Source organism: Corvus moneduloides, chromosome 4, assembly GCF_009650955.1.
Source record: "Corvus moneduloides isolate bCorMon1 chromosome 4, bCorMon1.pri, whole genome shotgun sequence".
Taxonomy (NCBI): Eukaryota; Metazoa; Chordata; class Aves; order Passeriformes; family Corvidae; genus Corvus; species Corvus moneduloides.
In genome coordinates, this window is record NC_045479.1 from 30,700,710 (window position 1) to 30,721,941 (window position 21,232).

General features: G+C 43.1%; 1 long non-coding RNA gene across 1 annotated transcript in view; it reads left to right on the plus strand.

Moving 5' to 3' along the window:
• The first annotated feature begins 2,549 nt into the window (after positions 1 to 2,549).
• The window catches only part of LOC116442753, a 128,747-nt gene continuing 110,064 nt past the window's right edge, over positions 2,550 to 21,232 (plus strand). The window contains exon 1 of the long non-coding RNA XR_004239636.1: positions 2,550 to 2,689. This is a non-coding gene — a long non-coding RNA (uncharacterized LOC116442753). The remainder of the gene's footprint in view (positions 2,690 to 21,232) is intronic.

Here is a 21,232-nt window from a genome sequence, read left to right on the forward strand (position 1 = left end):
AAAGGCCCAGAGGCTGGGCCTTCTTCAGCCAACCAGGCAGCAGGACATGCTTGGTGATCTCACCCGTATGGAGGCAGCAGCGGCTGTCCCTTAGCTTGGGTCAGATACCAAAACTGTTTCAAATGGCACCATGGCACATCAGTGCTCTCTGTCCTGTTTCAGACCCTGGTGACAGGGCTGCTGCGTGCTCCCATATGCCCACTGGCCCCACTGAGGCTTTCTGTCACAACTGAAACTACCAGAGGGCAAAAATGCTCTTTTCTCTTTGGTAAAAAAAATACCTAGGCAAAGAGTATCACATTTACTCCCTCAAATAATAATTAAAAATTATAAGTCCAGTGGAAAACAGCTCCTGTCACCAGGAGTTTGCCGGCTGAGTTAAAATCCATCCGAAGACTATTTTTTTGTGGGGAAGAGAGGTCATGTCACATGCTCTTGATTACTAGTCATATCTATGATCAGATTACTTAGGAAAAAAAGAGGTATCTCCACTGTGTGTGACTTGGCTGTGCCACCCCTGGGGCATCCCCTGTGTGCTGTGTATGTCCCCATCTGTGGGGCCGTGCAGTGTCGCTGGGAGTGGGGCAGTTGTGCTCTGCAGGGATGAACGCTCTGTGTCTCCTTGGCAACTGCTGTGCCTGCTGAGGGGCTGCTGTTTGCCCTCAAATCCTGACAAGGCAGGTGCTGGTGGTAGAAGAGAAAAGATGGTTTGCCCAAAAGAAGATAGTTACTGTTTAACTACACAAAATCATCTGCTGCACACCTTCATGTAAGAAGTCCACAGTTTTCCTGAAAATGCTGTTGCTGGGAAGGGGAGAAGCTGTTTAGAGCCTGTTTCTCTTTTTGGCTGCAGAATGAACATTCAACATTCCCTCTTGGAATTACTCCTTGCCTGACACTGAGGAGAAATATTTGTTTCCCTTTGCCCTGGACCAGCACATGTGGCAGTTACTTTTGCAGCCCCTTCCAAAATTTCCTTGGATGAAGCAGGACTTGACCCTTACTCAGGCGTGGGTCAGCACTTTTTAGACCTGTTCTTTAACTCAAAGAGCTTTTCCTATCAGAAGATATTTTCTGGCCAATATTCCACTTGCAGTCTGGAATAATAAATGGATAGCTTCGACATTTTTCTTGTGTCTCCCCACACCCGTAAGATTTTAAAAAATCGACTTCTAGTCAGGAAATATTGAGATACTTAATGTTTAAACAGCTATTTTCCTATCAGTGTCCTTCCCAGTGGTTTGTTCCTACAAACTGTCTGCTTTCATTGTTGTGCAGGGTAGAAATACAAGCTGACAGTCAGCAGTCTGACAGTAAAACATCAACTGGAGTGGTAACAATCAGGTAACCTGGCATGATGCAATCCATAGAAATCCCACTGAGATCTTAGCTTGAGGCTGGGCAGAGAGGTGACTAGCAGATGTACCTTCATGATATTTAAAATACAGATGACATTTAAGATTTTAACTGTTTTCTTAAACTGATCTAATCTGAAATAATGTTTTCTAAATTTTTAATTCAGAACAAAGACATCCCTGAACTCAGCAGAAACAAATAATTTCCCCATCAAATTCTAGGAGTGATGGGTACTTCAGGGTTTTTTTATTGATACAGCTACAGTCTGCTTGCCCCTCCTCCTTCCTCCCCTCCTGTCAAGTGTGCAGTTAAAGAGAGCGATGCCAGGTTGATATGGGAGGTCTGTGATCATGGGCAGTGACGATGTGTTAGAAGGGAACTGGGAGGGTCTGAAAGTCAGCACTGCTCTGGAAATTAAAAGTTGATGGGCTATGACTGTAGCTGGATTATGGTTCTTCCTGAAAACTGAGAAAATGGAAAGCGATGAACACAGATGTTAATTTCCTGGGAAAGAGGGAGGAGGTTGTACTTATGGATACGGGGAAAAAAGTTCATTTGAAGCATGTGAATATCCAGCAAAATCTTTTCCCCTTCACTCGTGCAAGTTCTCCTGCTAGCACTGAGGGAACTATTTGTCCCAGGTTCTGAGTGGGAAGAAATTGCACATAGTGTTGTTTCAGGGCATTCGTGCTCAGATTTGCTCCCAGCAGAATCGATGGGGTTGATGTTGTTATGAAAGCAGCAGTGAGGCTGGCTGCTTCTTATCAGGTGATGATACAGAAATCATGAAGAAGTCACATTTTGTCTTCTTACACAAGAGAGAGTGGCAATCACATTTTGTTCTTTGCCTTTCTTTAGCTCTTCAGCTTTACTCAGCTCTTTGACAGCTAGTTAATTTTTGATAAATAAACCACAATTTTTGTCTTGATCAAGTCAATTTTCTATACTGATCGCTGGGCTTAAAATGCTACAGGTCTCTGCATGAATCACAAGGAGACAAAAGACATCTCAGATTTCATGGCTGTTTACAGTAGGGCGAATATCAAATCCTTTAGCCAGCAAAACACATTAGCTCAAAACTCAGAGGACTAGAAAAGATTACTTTGCTTGATTAGCTTTAAGCTGACATGTCTGAAAACATCAAATGAGAATCAGTCTCCTTTTGAAATTTGTTTCCAATTACAGAACATGACCTTCTGGACTCCCAGCAGCATCACATCCTAACTTAAAAGAGCTACAGTTTCCTCTCACCACAAAGGTGCCCCCACAGACTCTGCTGTGTTGGATAAAACCACTGGAGACCCCTGCTGAAATCCTCCACCCATGTTGAGAGGTATGGGGAATCAGAATGGTCTGGTGAAGATGTAGAGCACAAGTCCTATGAGGAGCGGGTGAGGGAGCTGTGGGTGTTTAGCCCGGAGAAGGGGAGAATCAGGGGAGACCTTATCACTCTCTACAGACCTGAAAGGAGGTCATAGCCAGGTGGGGGTCAGTCTCTTGCAAGAGACAAGCAGCAGAACAAGAGGAAATGGCCTCAAGTTGCACCAGAGGAGGTTTGGATTGGAATTAGGAAAAATCTCTTCACCAAAAGGGTTGTCAAGCACTGGAACAGGCTGCCCAGGGAAGTGGTTGAGCCACCATCTCTGGAGGTACATAGAAGATGTGGTAGATGTGGTGTTTAGGGACATGGTTTATTGGTGCACTCAGCAGCGTGAGTTTAACAGTTGCTCTTGATGGTTTTAAAGTTCTTTTCCAACATAAGCAGTTCTATGATTTTTTGATTTTATAATCCTCTCTCCTTGTCACCCTCACATCCAACCCTTTCAGCAGCAGACTCACCCAATAGAGAAAAGTTGTACTTGAGGTGAAGGATATTCCTTCAGCAGGCATTATCTTGGCAATGGAATTGTCTGTGTTTTCCCCGAATATGGGATTATTCAAATGGATTTTCAGGATATTCTGGCAGAGTTTCTCTTTATCTATACACAACAAAAGCCAAAACTTGTACTGTTTACACGGTAGACATATAATGAATGGCCCTGTCTGAGCCACAACAAGGGGCAAAGCACAGACCTGCTGGCCCAGGCAGACTTATAAACAAAACTGGGAGACACCATCTCCCCATGGCTTTTTTCTCATTGCTGTCTTCGTGTGAGAAGACACAGTCCTCTATCATGAGAGGTAGCAAGACATCTCTGCCAGATGTAGAGCATTGAGTATTGAAACAACAAAGGTCCAAGGACCCAGCACAGAAAAGGGAAGAAGATTTTCCTGCAAGATTTCATATACATATTTTGGGCTTGTCTCAGTAGGGAAGGTAGGAGGCAAGCTGTTATGTGAGAAGGAGGTAGGAAAGGAAATAACAAACCTAAAATGATTAGGTGTTTCCTTTTGGGCTATGAAACAGAACTGCGCTGATTTAAAGTGGGTAATCTCTCCAGCCTGCATAGCACTTTCAAACAGGTGACTTTAGCTCATACAGATTTTGGTAGACGTCATATAAAGAGTCAAGTCATAAAAAGTCATATAAAGAGCCAAGGACCAAGAATATTACAGCACTTTACACACTGTGGAACAAGCATCCAGTGTTTTTGTTTGTTTTTTTTTTTTCAGTGAGTATTCTGTGTGTTTATTTTTCATTCCCTTTAGCAAAAGTATCAATGAACAGAATTTTAGAACCAGGCATGAATACACTTCTCTCAGACCCTTACAAGTGATATACTGGTATTTACCCAGTCAGGATAGCCAGATCAATTGTTTTTGGCACAAATCCATAAGCATCAGTTCCTCTGTCTGGCAATTGCTGTTTTTGTAGCAATCGTTGGGACTGCTGTCTAGTCCACTTCCAAAACATCCTGATAGAAAACAAGGAGCAGATTTAGCAAAACAGTCAAGTCCATGCAGAGCAAAAGCAGTCATCTGAGGCAGGTGGTTTCCATACACATATGAAGTAGTCCAGTGAACTGCTAAAAATATCTGCAAACCAAATATATAGCTCCAGTTTACAATAGGTGGAATTTTCTCCAATGCCAAAGTTTAAAAGCGGGACCTATTTTACATTGACAGCAATCTTCAGCACATGAGGAATTTTCACCCTATGACCTGCTTTGGTTTTGCTCTTATGCTTTAAAATTATCTGCCAAACTTAGCTATAACATCCAATACTTGTATGGAATATCTTTGGAAGCAATTATATGGAATATAATTTATTTATATATTGTGTGGGGTGACAGCTCATGAGTTACAAGGAGTGCAATGCCTAATGCAATCAATTCTCAACAAATTATTAAGGTTAATTTTATAATCAATTTATAATCTTTATAGAGATAGCAATAAAAAAATAAGACTAAGCTCTCACCAAGCTTAGAAGGATGCCTGCTTTAAATTTTAGTCCTGAAAAGCAAGCAGACCTTGTTTAAAGTAATGCACTGTGCTTCAGACAACCAAGAAAATGCTACAAAATTAAGTTTTCTAAGATACTTTGTAAACTTTTCCCCCTGAAAACTGTTACCAGATTTTAGGCAGTAAAAGTCAAAGAATGAAATAAATCCGTATTCCAAGGTCTGGAAAAAGGGCTGGATTGCATTTTAGTTTTAGACATGATATCAAAATATGCTTGAGTTCTGCATTTGCACTAGTAATTTAATAATCTAAATCATGCTTACATGATGCTAAACTAGAAAATGGTCATTACAACTCAGGAAAAGGATCTTGGAGTTTGTGTTGGGTTGACCCTGAGTTGATGGACAGTCTTTAAGACCAATTACGCTTCTCACAATTTACATATTTAAACCGCACAGAAAGGCGGGACTTCCCCTTTTGGTCGGAGCTCGGCTGCTGGAAGGTGGGGGGGGCTCCGAGCCTCCCGGCCCCGCTGGGCCGGGCCGGGGCCACTGCCCCTTTCCCCCTTTCTCAGCACCACGGCACGGACCCTGGGTCGCTGGGGGGGGACTGTCCCAGAGCCGCAGGCAGCTAAAACCAGCCATGGACTGCTCACAGCTAAACCCATCCAGCGCAGCTTCTGGGGACAGGCGGGTCCCTCTCCTCTCCATGCGGAGCCGGCGGAGCCAGCGGGAGCCGGCAGAGCCTCCTGTCTGCAGCCAGCACACTTCGTGCTGAACTGAAGAGGACACCGTGCAGCCAGCAGCACAGAGGGAGCGAGGCTTTCCCCACCGTAAAGCCCGAACAAGAACACCCTTCAACGTGGAGGTTTCAGAGTCAGAGAGAAAGAGAAGTGAGTCACGTGGGACGGAGCTGGAAATGGCGACAGGAGAGAAGAGGGCGGTGCCGCGATTCTGGCGCGCAGCTTAAAAGAAACCTTCTTGCATGCCGTGGTAAGAAACCGTAATACCACAAACTGTTTGTCTCTTTAATCCATTTGAAGAACATGGGGGGATGGAGTATCCTCGTGTGCCTATGAAGTTTGTGAAGAGTGCCTATGCCAGGCTATATAGAAGTAGTGAGAGGCTGTTAGAGACTTGTGGCGAAGAAAAGCCTCTGTGTGCAGGCCAAAATAACTTATCCTTAAAAAGATGAATAACCCCATGTGATGGCCCATGTTTTGTAGTATGAAAGAACTGTGAAATTCTTCATGGGAGAGATGTTCTACACACAGCAGACTGTTTGTTTCCGGGCGGGTGTGCTGTTGGTGGCAGTTTGGGAACCACGTGCAACTGAAGGAAAACCTTTTCTTCCTTAAGCATAAGAGAAAGACTTTTCAAGAACTGCAACACTGACTAACATCCCATGTTCTGTTATCCCTTGTGTGAGCTGGATAAAAGGAGAGAAGTGCTGGAAGGGGGGGGGGGGGGGGGGGAATTTACTTTAATTTTGTTTCGTTGTTTTCTCTTTACTTTTAATTCTGTTAGTAATAAAGCTCTTTCATTGTACTGCAACTGTTTAAGGTTTGTGCCTGCTTTGCTTTTCTCCTAATTCTTATCTCACAGAAGGAAAATAAGTAAATAATGGATATTTTGAATCAAAACCACTACATTTAATTGGTGTTTCTGCCTGGTTTCGAACTCAACCCGCTACATCAATGGTGGAGATGCTGGGGATTAATGAGCGCTGTGAGATGAAGATTAATTAGGAGAAAATAATAAGCAGAGCAAGTAGAAAGTTATAACATTAAGTAGAATAATAGAAGAAATTTGCTTTGTAGTAGTGGTAAAAATTCTAGGGGTGGAGGTTTATGGAATTTGTTTTCTTTTAGCTCTGGTTTTGCTATTTTAAGTAACTTTTGGATATGTAAATTTTAAGAAGCGAGGGGTGGAATGTGTTGGGTTGACCCTGAGTTGATGGACAGTCTTTAAGACCAATTACGCTTCTCACAATTTACATATTTAAACCGCACAGAAAGGCGGGACTTCCCCTTTTGGTCGGAGCTCGGCTGCTGGAAGGTGGGGGGGGCTCCGAGCCTCCCGGCCCCGCTGGGCCGGGCCGGGGCCACTGCCCCTTTCCCCCTTTCTCAGCACCACGGCACGGACCCTGGGTCGCTGGGGGGGACTGTCCCAGAGCCGCAGGCAGCTAAAACCAGCCATGGACTGCTCACAGCTAAACCCATCCAGCGCAGCTTCTGGGGACAGGCGGGTCCCTCTCCTCTCCATGCGGAGCCGGCGGAGCCAGCGGGAGCCGGCAGAGCCTCCTGTCTGCAGCCAGCACACTTCGTGCTGAACTGAAGAGGACACCGTGCAGCCAGCAGCACAGAGGGAGCGAGGCTTTCCCCACCGTCAAGCCCGAACAAGAACACCCTTCAACATGGCGGTTTCAGAGTCAGAGAGAAAGAGAAGTGAGTCACGTGGGACGGAGCTGGAAATGGCGACAGGAGAGAAGAGGGCGGTGCCGCGATTCTGGCGCGCAGCTTAAAAGAAACCTTCTTGCATGCCGTGGTAAGAAACCGTAATACCACAAACTGTTTGTCTCTTTAATCCATTTGAAGAACATGGGGGGATGGAGTATCCTCGTGTGCCTATGAAGTTTGTGAAGAGTGCCTATGCCAGGCTATATAGAAGTAGTGAGAGGCTGTTAGAGACTTGTGGCGAAGAAAAGCCTCTGTGTGCAGGCCAAAATAACTTATCCTTAAAAAGATGAATAACCCCATGTGATGGCCCATGTTTTGTAGTATGAAAGAACTGTGAAATTCTTCATGGGAGAGATGTTCTACACACAGCAGACTGTTTGTTTCCGGGCGGGTGTGCTGTTGGTGGCAGTTTGGGAACCACGTGCAACTGAAGGAAAACCTTTTCTTCCTTAAGCATAAGAGAAAGACTTTTCAAGAACTGCAACACTGACTAACATCCCATGTTCTGTTATCCCTTGTGTGAGCTGGATAAAAGGAGAGAAGTGCTGGAAGGGGGGGGGGGGGGGAATTTACTTTAATTTTGTTTCGTTGTTTTCTCTTTACTTTTAATTCTGTTAGTAATAAAGCTCTTTCATTGTACTGCAACTGTTTAAGGTTTGTGCCTGCTTTGCTTTTCTCCTAATTCTTATCTCACAGAAGGAAAATAAGTAAATAATGGATATTTTGAATCAAAACCACTACATTTAATTGGTGTTTCTGCCTGGTTTCGAACTCAACCCGCTACAGAGTTGCTGTTGCCAAAATCAACTCACTGTGCAGCATGGACAAATAAGCCCAAAAAATCTTGGGCACCATCAGGAAGGATGTTGAGGACAGGAGATGCTTTATTTTCTGCCATTTGAAATCTCATGTGTCCGCATCTTGAGTATCGTGTGAAATCCTGGTCTCTCATCTCAAAGAGGACTTAGTGAAGGTGAAAAAGGGCAGCTACAATGTTCAAGAGGGTAGAGCAGCTGCCTTAAGAGAAGAGATTAAATATCTGGGACTGTTTAGTTTGGAAACCAGAAGGTTTTGTGATAAAAATGAAGATGGTGGATACATTGAGTGGGCCTGTGCTACTTGATCAAATTAGCAGAGGATCAAATTAAAGCTAGCAAAAGGAAAGATTCCTTTTTTCGTTGGGCATCAAGCTTCTGGAACTTGCTGCAAATGTTACCAGCAGATCAGAAAGGGATAAGACACGTCTGTGAATACTAGAGGTAATAGGCAAGGAGGTGCCCTCTAACACCCCAACAAGGATAAAGGAGTGAAGGACATGTCCTCACTCACATGCACTTCCCAAATCGCATATGTCTTCTCATTGTTGAAAAAGAATACCATGCAGCATGTTTCTGAGTGGTCTGACTCAGTAGGCACTAGTTGCAGTTTTATGCTGTACAGCTGCTCCCTGTGCTGGAGAGGGTTTTAGTGCTAGTTGTACAATGCTTTTCTGAAAACGAGAGCAAACAAGCTGACAGTGTGACAGGATGGGTTACTGAAATAGTAGCCGGAACTTTTCCCTCCAGGAAAGGCGAACATTCCTGGAAACGCTTAGAAATTTTTACTAGCAGCACATTTTCCCCCATTTTCTCACCATTGTTTTGAAACAATAAGGAGTGATACACAAACCGTCCAAATGTAAGGAAAGAGGTGTTACAATACTGTAAGTGTCCGTAAAATACAGATAAAATATAACCTGTATGAGTAGACAAGTCCTTGAAGAGTATTTTCCTTCCTGTTCTCTTTTCACATTTCAGTATCTGTCCCAATTTTAATAGGTTAACAGTACTCTGTAAGTCCTTAGTTTTCATTTGCCATGTTTTGTAAAAGCCATCCAGTCTCATCTCCCTGAGTCCTAAAGCAGCTTGCCAGAAGGTTGTTGCCTATCCTTGATATGAGATGAAGAGTGGAGCTTGAAGAGTGAAGACGCCCAGCGCACAAGTGCCTGTTAAAATCTTCATTGCTCAAATATGTCTCCTGATAGCATTTCCAGACCTTTATCCTTGAACCTCACATTGTCAGAATTGAAGAGACTCTTTGTTTCTGGGCAAAGAAATTCACACTATCCTGTTGTATGGGTCCTGTAGGCAGCATGGGAGCTTCTAGAGTGTGAATTGTTTGCTTACAGGCTTTTTTTCATGCAGGAGGTGCACATGGTCATTTCCATTTTTTCTTCTCATGCACACTGTACCACTTATTAAATGGAGGATGATCACTCTAGATTTTTCTCTCTGTTGCCCCATAAATAATAAATAATAAACAAAGATGTGTGAAGCTAGGCATGAAGGATATTGGTGGTTTGCCATTTATCTTTCAAGCAGCAGCCAGATTATCTCCTGCCAGTTGTTGTGCATTTTGCCAGGTAAATGTTATGGTTGTCTTATTGGATATTCTGTGTGTTTGTTCACATGTGTGGGGACCACTAAGCTCATTTCAGGTGGTGTGCATGTGGGTTTGTAGTCAGAGACCAGCTGAAGGCAAGACAGTGAGCTACTAGTGCAGATAACCTGGATTCTTAACATTTGCTACGTTTTTTCAGACTTTTGCCGAAGACCCTTGATTTTGTAGCTTTCTATTTTCAGCCTGGTGACAAGTACTATCCAACCCTTTCTCTCACAGCAGAAACACAGCACTATGAATCTGTGTGCTCTTACTCCCAGCTGCAAATATGCTTACATAGTCTATGGTTCACTGATGCAGAAGTTGTAGTCTATGGTCTATGTCTATGCGGTAAAGAAATATTTGAGAAATTAAGTTCAAAAGAAAACATTTCACACTTCTGACCCAAAGCTGTCCCAAAAATAAAAGTCATATTCATACAGGCTGGACTTTCATATACAAAATTTCTCAAAGTATTCACTCCTGTAGTAGAAAACAGCAGGTGACATACAAATTAAAATGAAATTAAAAACCATTACGGTATTCTGCCTGTTTGGCTGATTTTTTTGGTTTGGTTTGTTTTTTTTCATCGCTTTAGTTGCTGCTAAACAAACCATTAAGTCATTTGGTTGGGGTTTTTTTTTGTAATATATTAAATGGTGTCAGATTAATAGACATAGTTGCTCTGTCAGTGGTGTGGGGGAGCAGAGCTTTCTGGAGACCCTCAGCAGAGCTTGTGCCCACCAACATTACTGCAACTGTTCTTCAGGCTTGCCTGCTACAGCTGAGAAGGAGAATAGTAACAGGACTCTAAGGTATGTCCACGCAGAGGAGCTGTCAAAATGTCATAATATGTTTTACATATATACTAAGTAGTTCTGCCAAGAGCTGGCACACTGAGGAGATAAATCTGTGATTCTTGCAGCAATGCAAGAAAGTGGCCTTGGAGAAAAGATCTCTGGGTTGAAGTGGGGCTGCAGCCCTTTGCTTTCCAGACACAGAATGCTTTTCACAGGGATGTTCATGTCACATGGAGGTAGTTGAGAATGCGATACTGTCTCTGCTGGTGCATGAACTGAACTTATTTTCTGTTTGGCCAACTCCTACCTTGGGACATAACTTTGGACATGCTATCTGAAACTGCAGTAGATCAAATGAATGCAGAATCTGGCCATCTGGATGCTTCAGGTGAGATTTATCTCTGAGCAAATCTAACAGAAATCTCAGACTTACGTCTTTCTTTGGAATTTCACTGGGGCTTTGCAAAGCCAGCTTCAGGCTTCTTGGCAATGATGCCCAAAATATAATAATAATAATAATGCAAAAAAAATTGCTTCTTGACAGAAAGTAAAACTAGAGGCAGAATGAACAGGGAATGGAGACAGGTGGGGAGTGCTGTGGAGAGTCAGCTTGCTGCTCTCACTGCTGCCAGGAGGACAGGAGATGGTTGTACCTGCTTCTGAAAGACATCCTCCTAGTCTTCCTCCTTTGCTTTGCAAATATAGCAGGCACAGATGTCTGTGGCACAGCTGAAGCTGCCAACGATGTTTTGTTGCTGCCTACAGTATTGAAAGGCTTTGTTCATAGTCAGAATTCACTGGGGTGCTTGGGCTTAGACATAGAAATTCTTTAATTGTTTAATCCTGGCTATGCACAGGTGCTCATTCTGCATCATCCATGGAAGGTTTTTACAGAACTGAGGTTTGCATGCCTTTTTGAGCTTGGTTTTCATTGTTTCTCAGAAGTGTCCTTTTCTCCTTAGGTTTGTCATTTTGAGAAATGATTCATGACCACTGTCTGTGTGGGTACAAGGACTGGACCACAACTAGCAATTTCTGAGCTCATTTCTATCATGATGCCACAGATTTTATGCATAACTTTAGGAAGTTACGTCAGCTCATCAAAGCATCACGTCCCCACTTGCGCGTAGCTTCCCACTTCAGGGGAGATTGCTACTGTAACTCAACTTAGATGTGAATATTTAACAGCAGAAATCATGACCCTCTGGTTACTCAAATTACTATTTGAAAAATAATGTTCTTGTTAATGACTGTGTAAAATTTCAAGCTGTTGAACAGCAAAGGTCAGAGTGCAGCTTCAGGTGCATGCTTCGTGCAAGCACTATTTGCTTCACTGGAAACTGTTACAGCTCCAGTAGGTTTGTCCCTCAGCTTCCTTCCCAGTTCCCTAGAAGTTTGAACCAGTCACCGCAATGCAAGCTGCTGACAGAACAGCAATAGTGTGTCTGTCCCTCGTTGCCAAGACCAATTAGATTCAAATGTCGCAAACATTTCCAAGAGAATTAACATGCTGGCACCAAGCAGGGGTTCACAAGGATTGCACAGATGCAGCTGGGGCTTTTTTAAGTGCCATGGCAAAATAGACATGTGGCAGTGCAGTAGGAGAAGGCAGGCATTCTGGGCCATATGACACCGGGAGCCACTGGAAGAAATATCTGTGGCAATGTGCCAAACTGGTGGTGTTGAACCTGTTAGATAAGATGATTGCAGTTTGCCAAGATGCCCTGTTTCCTTCTCACTTTGTTTACTTTTCCTCTCTGCTGAATGGATCTGGCTCTCCCTGCCTCTTCCCTTCCCCGACAGTGAAGTGCATACTCTTGGCACATGCTGCCCACAAGTCAGAGGTGGTTTGTCCCTCTGCGGCTGGTGACAGGGAAATTGTTGGCCTTCAGCAATGCCATCCCAAGTGCATCCTCCTTTCGGCATCTGCAGCAAAGTGCACGCTGCATATGTGGAGCAATCAAGTGTGTGTTGCCAGGGAAGAGATGAGAAACCATACAGGAACGGGCTGCAAATGGAAGTCATTGTCCTGGCTCAAAAATCCCTGCTTATTAACTACACCTTTGGGGCCTGGTGCTGTTTGTGTGGGTGCAGTACGAAATCCTGCTCATGAACACCAGCAGCATATCAATCTCTGGCCTTTCTGGAAAGAAGATGGAGCCCATCTCACTCAAGTCTTTGTGTCTACAAATGGAACTTAGAGGGTTTCAACCATGGTGATATTTTCTGACCCAGAAAAGGCTGATCTGGGGGAAAATGCACAGTCTTCAAGATATAAAGTAGCATCTTGCTTTGAATACTTTTGGTGGAGGGAAGGAGTGAGGATTCATAGCTAACAAAATATTTCTAACATCTCAGTTTTGAGGGACACTTTCCTTTAATGGATTCCAAATCACTCCACAAATGAGTTTGTGAAAATTTATATGTAGGGAGATCTCTGTGAACAAGGAGAGACAAGATCAGAGTTCTTTTGAAACTTACTGCATGTGCCACCACTGATCCATTGGTGGGAAAAAAAGTCACTATTTAAGCATTCAGCATTGAAAAGCCTCCCTAGAAAGACTACAGATTTTGCCAGTATTTTTAAAAATGCCTACTTATTTGGGATTTCACAGTTCTGTCTAAATCTAATGTCTAGTGTGAGCAATGCTTTAAGTATCCCGACTTTCCAAAAGTCCTTATATTCACCCTCTGAAAGAAATCTGTTTTGTTGTCAGATGTGCAAAAGTGTGGAAAACAGTCCTTTTTGACTAATGCTTTGAAAGTGTCCTCAGACTGGACAAAGTGTGATCTGTAAAGTGTGATAAAGTGTGCTCTGTAAAGAAGCAAGAGCAAATCAAGATAATATTCTACTTCACTTTTTATGAGAGGTACGATGAGTAGTTAGAAGCAAAATAAACCATAGAATTATGCCTCTATGGCATGAGAAATGTTGCCCCAAGGATATTAATGCTGCACACAATTGCAAGTGTTAATTCCCACCTTAGACACTGAAAAGACCCTTGAGTTTCCCTGTGGCAGAGCTTCAATTTCTAGAGGAGTTTTTGTGTGTGTACAGTGGTGCCCTGGTAGACACATATGGATATGTCCCCTGCCTGTACCTGCTCAGCAGGAATGTAAACCAGACAGAGATGCTGCTCCTTTTAGCTGCTTCGTCTCTTGAAATCACCCAAGGAGATATCATAAGAGTGTTTCTTATGTCTGTATGCTGCGTGTGCACATTTTGTAGCAGAGAAAGGAAATTGTGCTCCTTGCAAGTGAGCCCAAGAATAGAGAATAAACTCCTTGTGACTCAGAGAAATGAAAAATAACATAAAGCAAAGGTTAAATCTGCAAAAGTGTCATTCATTCACTATACAGCAAATGAGGCTGGGGCAATCCCTGAGCAAAAGCACCCAAGACAGACAACGTGTATGTTGGCATTTGTCTTTCTTGGTTAAAGCTCTCATGCTATCCACATTGTGCAAGAATTGATATGGAAAGGTCAGATACATTGCAGAACTGAGAAGAGGGCAACTCTGGGGCATTTCAGCATGTTGCAAATGCTTACCAGACCAAAAACTGCACAGGATTCCTGGGGAGCCCATCTCATCAAACCCATTTAATGCTTACTTGATGCTGCCACCCTTGCTGTTTTTCGTTGTTAGAAATGTGTCCTGATGTCCTGATGTGAGAGGCGACATCTATAGCCCCTTTCTGGTTCTGGTTTACGTTTTGAAAGACCTGATTTTCTTGTGTCTGACCCTCAGTTTCTCCTTAATTAGAGAGATGTCACTGTACATATGTGTGTGTCTATCACCAGACTTAAATCACTCTTTGCAAAGAACCTTTCCTTTCTCTGGAAGAGCTAAAAAACCATCAGGTGGTACACCTCTTTGACACTAGGAATAGTGCAGCTGCCAGCTGCTGTTTCACAGCTGTGGATTTCTCCACCATGCCAGTGCTACAGTAATAATTAAAATGACAGCTATACAGCATCCATGTTTGCTTTTCAAGTCTAGCATTGAGTAAACACAGTACTGACCATGTTATAAGTGCCTGAACTCTGTTGACTCTTGCCTGCACCACTTGGGAATGCAGTACACTTAGTTATTGTTATTATTTGGAACAGAGGGTTTGATCAATGCAGGATTAGTGAGAAAAGTCACATGTACATCTGTGGTCACAATACCCTATTCCTATTCCTTCTAAGGTACAAGAATATGGTTTCCTCGTGGCAGGAATCTTGACACTTTTATAATTACAGGCAGGGTTAAGCCCTGCACTAGGTCAAACTATGAAATTCAATAGTAAAATTCAATACACATTTAAGCATTTTCAGGTGTCGGGTCTAAGCTCTCTGTGCACTAGTGAAACACTCTGTTTTTGAGAGGGCTGGGGAGGAGGAGAAAGCACGTGTGGCTTTGTTTCTTCAGCACTGCCACATGACAAGAAGTGGCTTACTTTACCCTGTCAGGTGGAGAGCAGGTGGTGTAAGTTATACAGCAGAACAGCTGATTCCATGAAATGCATCTCAAAATTAGTTTAACAACCCAAGACAAGCAAAGCCTGTGGTTTAATGACAGCTGAGTGAAGGTTTGCGTTGTACTGACAACATCCTGTATCTCTGTGCTGGTGGTGTGGTGTATGCACACGTACTCCTTTGCAGCCAGTAACTTCTCGGCAGATTTTCACACTGGCTGATTTGGCTGTTATTTAACAAGTTTATTCCCCTCTTCCTGCCATGGCTTTTTTTTGTTGCTGTTGCAGTAGTAAAACTGTCCCTGATATTCTCAGAAATTCTTCAGAGTGCTGCTAATGTTTTGATTGATGTTTTGCTGAAATCCGTTCTGCTGCGATTTTTTAAAATGTCACATCTGTTCTCAAAGGGCAGTTACTTAATTGGTGTACAGTGCTGGATTGGATCCAGTACCTACACTCATATTAGCAAGGTACAAAGCTGCACGGGTTGTTGGAACATATTTTAAAAAGAAATGGGAGCTCAGCTTCCTATGGCAGAAAGGTGACAAGCTCTGCTGATGTGGGAGGTAGCACAGCAGGGTAATACTCAAGGCAAATCAAACACACAGGCCCTGCTGAATGCTGCAAAACATGAGCAGAAGCCAGGGAAGATTTCTTTGCAGTGGAGAAAGTCCTGCTTTTTGAGACCATTCAATCTGAATAAGAACAAAATCAATAACATTGGCATCTCCTATAACTTGTCTGGTATCTTCTCATGGCCATCTGATTTCTTATGCATGGGTAAACACTTACATATAAAAATACATAAATACTGTATATTTTAAATAAATAAAAGTCTAAATATGAAAATACTATATATTTTACATATAACATACAAACAGAATACTCCAGTTTTTCCATAAGGCCTTTGTAATAGATAGCAATTTCCTTAATCAGTGAGAAACAGAAATAAAATGGCTTGACATAGAGGCCAGAGGTTCAGTGGAAAAATCCTGCATAGAATTTAAGTTTCATTTGCTGTAGCCCAGCAAATTGTAGGAATTGCTGCCTCCATATCTTGCAGTATGAAAATGTAAAAATAAGGGGCAATGGGATTAAAACACCAGAAATAACTCAAAGAAAAATAGTAGACAAATGTAAAAAAAAATTGGAAGTAAAATATTTTCTAAGTAGACACACAAACTGATCTATTCAATTGTTACTGTCACTTTCCACTCTACTTGTTTTTCCTAAAAAAATATCTGATCTACATTCCTGCTTGTATCAACAGACTTGTATTTTTCCAATTAAAAAAAAAAAACAAACCCCAAAACAAACCCTTGAAATTTTTTACTCACTTCATTTGCTCTAGGAGAGTGAGAGGAAAACAAGAAAGTACAGCACTTGAGAGGCTGGTTGTTTTTGGGGGTTTTATTTTAATTTTTTTGTTGTTGTTTTCCTTTTATTTAGTGCACTTTACAAATGTGCTGTAGGCTCAGTTCATAGTAAGAACACATCTTATCTGACAAATAGTAACTGATGCAATATGATTCAAAAGTCTCCCTCATCTTGCAGAAATTAAAATCCTCTCTCCAGGGACATTCCTCAAAGCATAAAGCAGAGCCCTTCTCCACATTTAAAGCATTTTGTTGTGTGAGAAATGACAATGAGCCATACAATCTGGAGGGCAATGATTACTGAACACTAACATATGCCCCAAACACGTGGAGGCTGTCAACTGCACTTCAGGCCAGGGAAATGAGTGTCTTGATCTTGTCCGGATGGAGGGCAATTTAAAGTGATGTTGCTAACAGAGTGCTCAGGCCCTGAAAGCCTGTTTTCAAAATAGCAGCAGCAGATGCAGCAGCCAACAATGTGAAGGTGCCAGCTTGTTTTGTTTGCAAATGCACATCCCTTTGTCCCTTTACTACCCTGGCATGCTCTTTTCTTAAAAGAATAATTGTCTCCACCATTATTATTATTATGTATAAAAATGGCATAAAAAGAATATAAAGGTTGCCTACTCAGGCACTCAGAAGTTAAAAAATAATGGGATTACTGTTGCCTTGACAACATTTCTCTCTCTTTCCCCTGCCGCCAGTTTCATTCTTGGAAATGGCTAAACCACTTTGCTGAAACTCTATCAAGTAATTAAATAAAAGATTCAGTTGTGGGGAGACTCGTAGCATCAAAAATTCCTCTTGCTTTTCCCAGAGCCTGACAAAATCCTAGCCAGCTGAAAAATAGGATTTTATGATGAGAAGGATCAGGTGTTCCCTCATACCTTGATGACACTTGTAGCTCCACCTGCATTTTCTCATTTAATTTAATTTAATTTAATTTATTTTACACAAATCTCCAAAGACCACATTTGATGTGCACCTCTTTGTGCTGCAAGAGGTAAGACCATGTAAGCAGCAGCACAGGCACCTGAATTCCTTTCAGCTAACCGAGGCGGGTGGGCTTCCCACCCTGGCAAAGTGAAGACTAGGTGGGATTGAGGTGGGATGAAATGATGCTGGAGGCAACGCTTTGGTGTTTTTAGCACTGTGCATCATGCTTGGATGACCCAAATTCAAACCCAATTGATGTGTCTGGCAAAACGAAAGAACTCTGCCCCTCTGGAGAGCATTGGAGGGTCTGCAGAGGTCCTGAGCTGGCAGCCCCTGTGGGCAGGTGACAGTGCCTGGTGACATCAAGTTCTCCTTTAGCTGAGCTCTGGATGAGGTCAGGCAAGAGATTGATAAATGGCCCTGCCTTGTCAACACTGCTGTCACTGGTGCTGTTATCACCAGCGTGAAGGAATTTGTATTCTTGCCCTCTCCAAGGCTGGAGAGCAAGTGGGAACAGGAGCTGTGGAGGTGACTGTGTTTGCTCATACCACTTACATTCTCCTGCAAAGAAACTCAGTGTTTGGTTTGTAACCAAAGGGTCTTTGTAGATGATTATAAAATATTATGCCGTGGTTCATTTTTCATGCAAATTGAATTTATGATGAGATTTCTTTCAAAGAGGGTACAGAACATTTCAGCACACACTGGCATGGCTGAAACATTAACAAACCACTGACCTAGTGCAAAGCCCAGAAATACTGTTACGCTCCTTTCCTGATGTCTGATGTAACAGGGCATCTAAAAATGTAAGGTAAAGTAGAATGCATAGGGGCTGGAAGTGGACTCAGCTGACCAGCACAGTCTGTGACAAATTATCTGACAGCACTGTGGTGGGGGGGAGGACTGTGGTTTATTTAAAAACTGATTTCTCTGGGGGGAAAAAGAAAAATCACTAAATTTGCATTTAATGACACGTATTTTAAACCCAAAACAATTACAGCTGCATTAATTTTTCTTCATTTTCTTTTGCTTGGAGCATAGTCAGCCCTTGCTTGTTGCTTGGGATTCCTGCTGAACACCTTTCTGACTCAAATCAGAGCCCTCTGGCAGGCAGCTCCTCCATTGCCTCTGTGCACAACCAGCACCACTAGTGGTGTTTCATCAGCACAGAGACTGGTCGATCAGGCCTATCAAGTCCTGCTCTGCAATTCGTACTCAGCTAAGGGGTACCAGTGATTGGCCCCACAGGTCCTCACTGGTGTGTTTATGAAAATTGAATCTGAAGTGACAAGCAGGGCCACCCATGACAGACTCATGTGAGGTGACTGTGTGGCTCATTCCGGTGTTGGGAGTGCTGGGTGATGTGGCTGGCAGTGACCTCAGATAGAGGACTAAGGCTTTCTGGTTCAAAAGCTTCTTCTTCAATTAGATATTTTGTTAATTTTTCAATCTTAGTATCCTGTAATAGGTGTTTACTCTCAAGAGAGGACACCTAAAGGAATTTGATATGTCTTGTTTCTGCAGCTCTGAATCAATCCTTTTTTGTCAGGGAGGTTTTGTCAGCACTAACTAGTACTTTAAAAATCTAAAATCCTTGGATCAGTTATGCGTGGATGCAAGAAGATCAAACACTGTATTTCCCACTGGTGACTATCTGTCCTCAATCCCTGCCCCTCTCATGCACTCACGTCAAAAAAAGACAGTAATCTGCTTTCCAAGCAAAGCATTAAAGAGTTCTCTTCTCTCTTCCAAATACCTTATTTATATATATGGAAGCGAGCAGTATATTAGGGTCAGATTGCAACTTGTGTAATACAGGGGAGCAACCCCAACAGAGCAATCCACATGTAAGCCAGCTAAAGATCTGGCCTATAAATTGATGGTTAATAAATATGGAGTACCAGGTTTAAGAACACCAGACTACCAACAGCTGCTATAAAGTAGAACTGGTTGTTCAAAATCCTCCGAATACATTAATGTGCTGCTTTGCATTTTATTGGAGAGATGGATGATTGGTCCTGCTGGCCAAAACCCAATTCTTGCCACAAAGGAGAATGATCTGCAGCTGAATTACTTCTGATGTTGGTGTTCCATATTCCTTTCAACACAGTGACCGTTTTGAAAGCATAATGCAGTTTGGTCATGCATGACAGCAATTTTTGCAGCAGAGTAACACATGAAAAATCTAAATCATGCTGGAAATTTGAAAGGAAAATCCATTTGATTAGGATATATGGCCTGGGAAATGTTCTCTCTGTTGTATTTCACATCAATAAAGGCTTCTCTTAATTTGATTTGTGTGTAGCGAAGCTTCACTGGAGAGATTACAGGAAGTCTTGCTGCAGAATTGAAGCTGAGACATAGGTGGTAGCAGATCCAGAAGGGTGGATAAGCATTTTCAACCAAAGTACTGTTGAAAAAATAGTTGGTTTTGCTAATATATTTTCCTTAACTGTGACTTCTGACAGGGAGAACTACAGGGTAACTTTGAGGGCACTCAGCAGCCCTAAATGCCACCACAAAAAAAACACTGTGTACACTGAAGGGGAAAAAAAAAATGACCTGGTTAAAATTTGGGCAGATAAACAGGTGTCACATCCTGCTTTTCTGAAAGTAAAAATGAGAAAAGCTTTGATGCATAGACAACAAAGAGGGCCTTGGCTTTCTGTCTCACCCAGGCACCAACACTTCATGCCGTACAGTCCGCCATACATCATGGTCCAGCACAGTCCTTTCTTCATTCCTGGCTCAGGGGCAGGATGGGGTGCTCGGAGTCACCCTGCTCCTTCCTGCAGCACTCCTGCCTCCTGTGGGGAATGTGTTGTCAGGAGTGAGGTGTCCATCCTCTGACAAGCACCAGTATTTCTTCTTTTGGACAGTTTTCTTTTCCACATCCCACTTGTCTTCCCTTTTCTGTTCTTTTGGTTTTTCCCCACTTTCAGGTTTTGTGATCCCTTTTTTATGCCTAGCCCACTGTCTCATTTTTTCCCTGTGATTCTCCAGTCAGGGCTCATCATTCATGTAGGCAAAGAACCTGCTGAACGGAACGAGCACCAGACAGATGCTGCTGCTACCCTGTAGGACCTTTGCTCAGGGTGGGTCCCTGTTTTGCTGCCCTTCTATCTGAATTCATACCTGAGGCTTCCCGCCTGGAAGAGCCCAAGTCTATTTACTTAACATGGGGCTAAAATCATTGATTTGCACCTTTCAATATTGAAAGGACTTGGGAGCAATTGCCCGTCTGTTGTTAAGTCTAATGGCAATTCTGTTTCACAGTCTGTTGCCATTTGTACCCTAGTTATTATCATAACTCAAGAGGTGACTCTGCCTGGTCTTTGAACTCACAGCTGTTTGTTGCCATTTCCCAGCCAAAAGGCAGCTACCGGCCTCATAATCCCTCTTAGTCCATCTGAGAGCAAAGTCACACAAACTTAAATTCTGCTGAAGACTTGCTTTTTTATTTTTTCCTCATAGGGGCAAGGAGTGTTTGTACAGTCAGTCATGCCTGTCAGCTGGGAGTAAGTAAACACTCTCTGGGAAACAGTTGGGAGCAGATTTTTTAGCCTCTTTGCCAATGCCCTGGCCATGTGACTGCTCCATATTCTCGTTCTTGCAAGGTCAGAGAGGCTGGATCAGACAACCACTGTCTGCTGACTTTGCACAGAGCGTGGGAAGTGCTGCAGGCACCATTGCCCACAGCAGGGAGATACTCTGGGAGGCTGCTCCTTCCTGCATCCATGACTTTGGTCATGGCCACCTTGTGGAGCTGCCACCACCATTTGGGCTGTAGGAGGTTGGAGCTCCAGGAGTCCTGCCCGTGTGCAGCTCAGGGGTGCCTGGGTGACCCCCCTGTGCTCCTTGAGAAGACAGGGACTGTGTGGAGTCGGCATACCCATGGCTGGCACAGGGCTCCTGTTGCAGTGTGATCCTGAGCAGTGGCACAAAGATGTTTCATGACTCAGACTGGCTGTTCCCTTCTTTCCATATTCTGCCAGCAAAGTTCCAAGCTGAGAAACACCATGTCCTGATGGTAGCTGGCATCCAGAGATATGCATCCCTTGGGAAGGCAGTTTGGATCAGCAGGT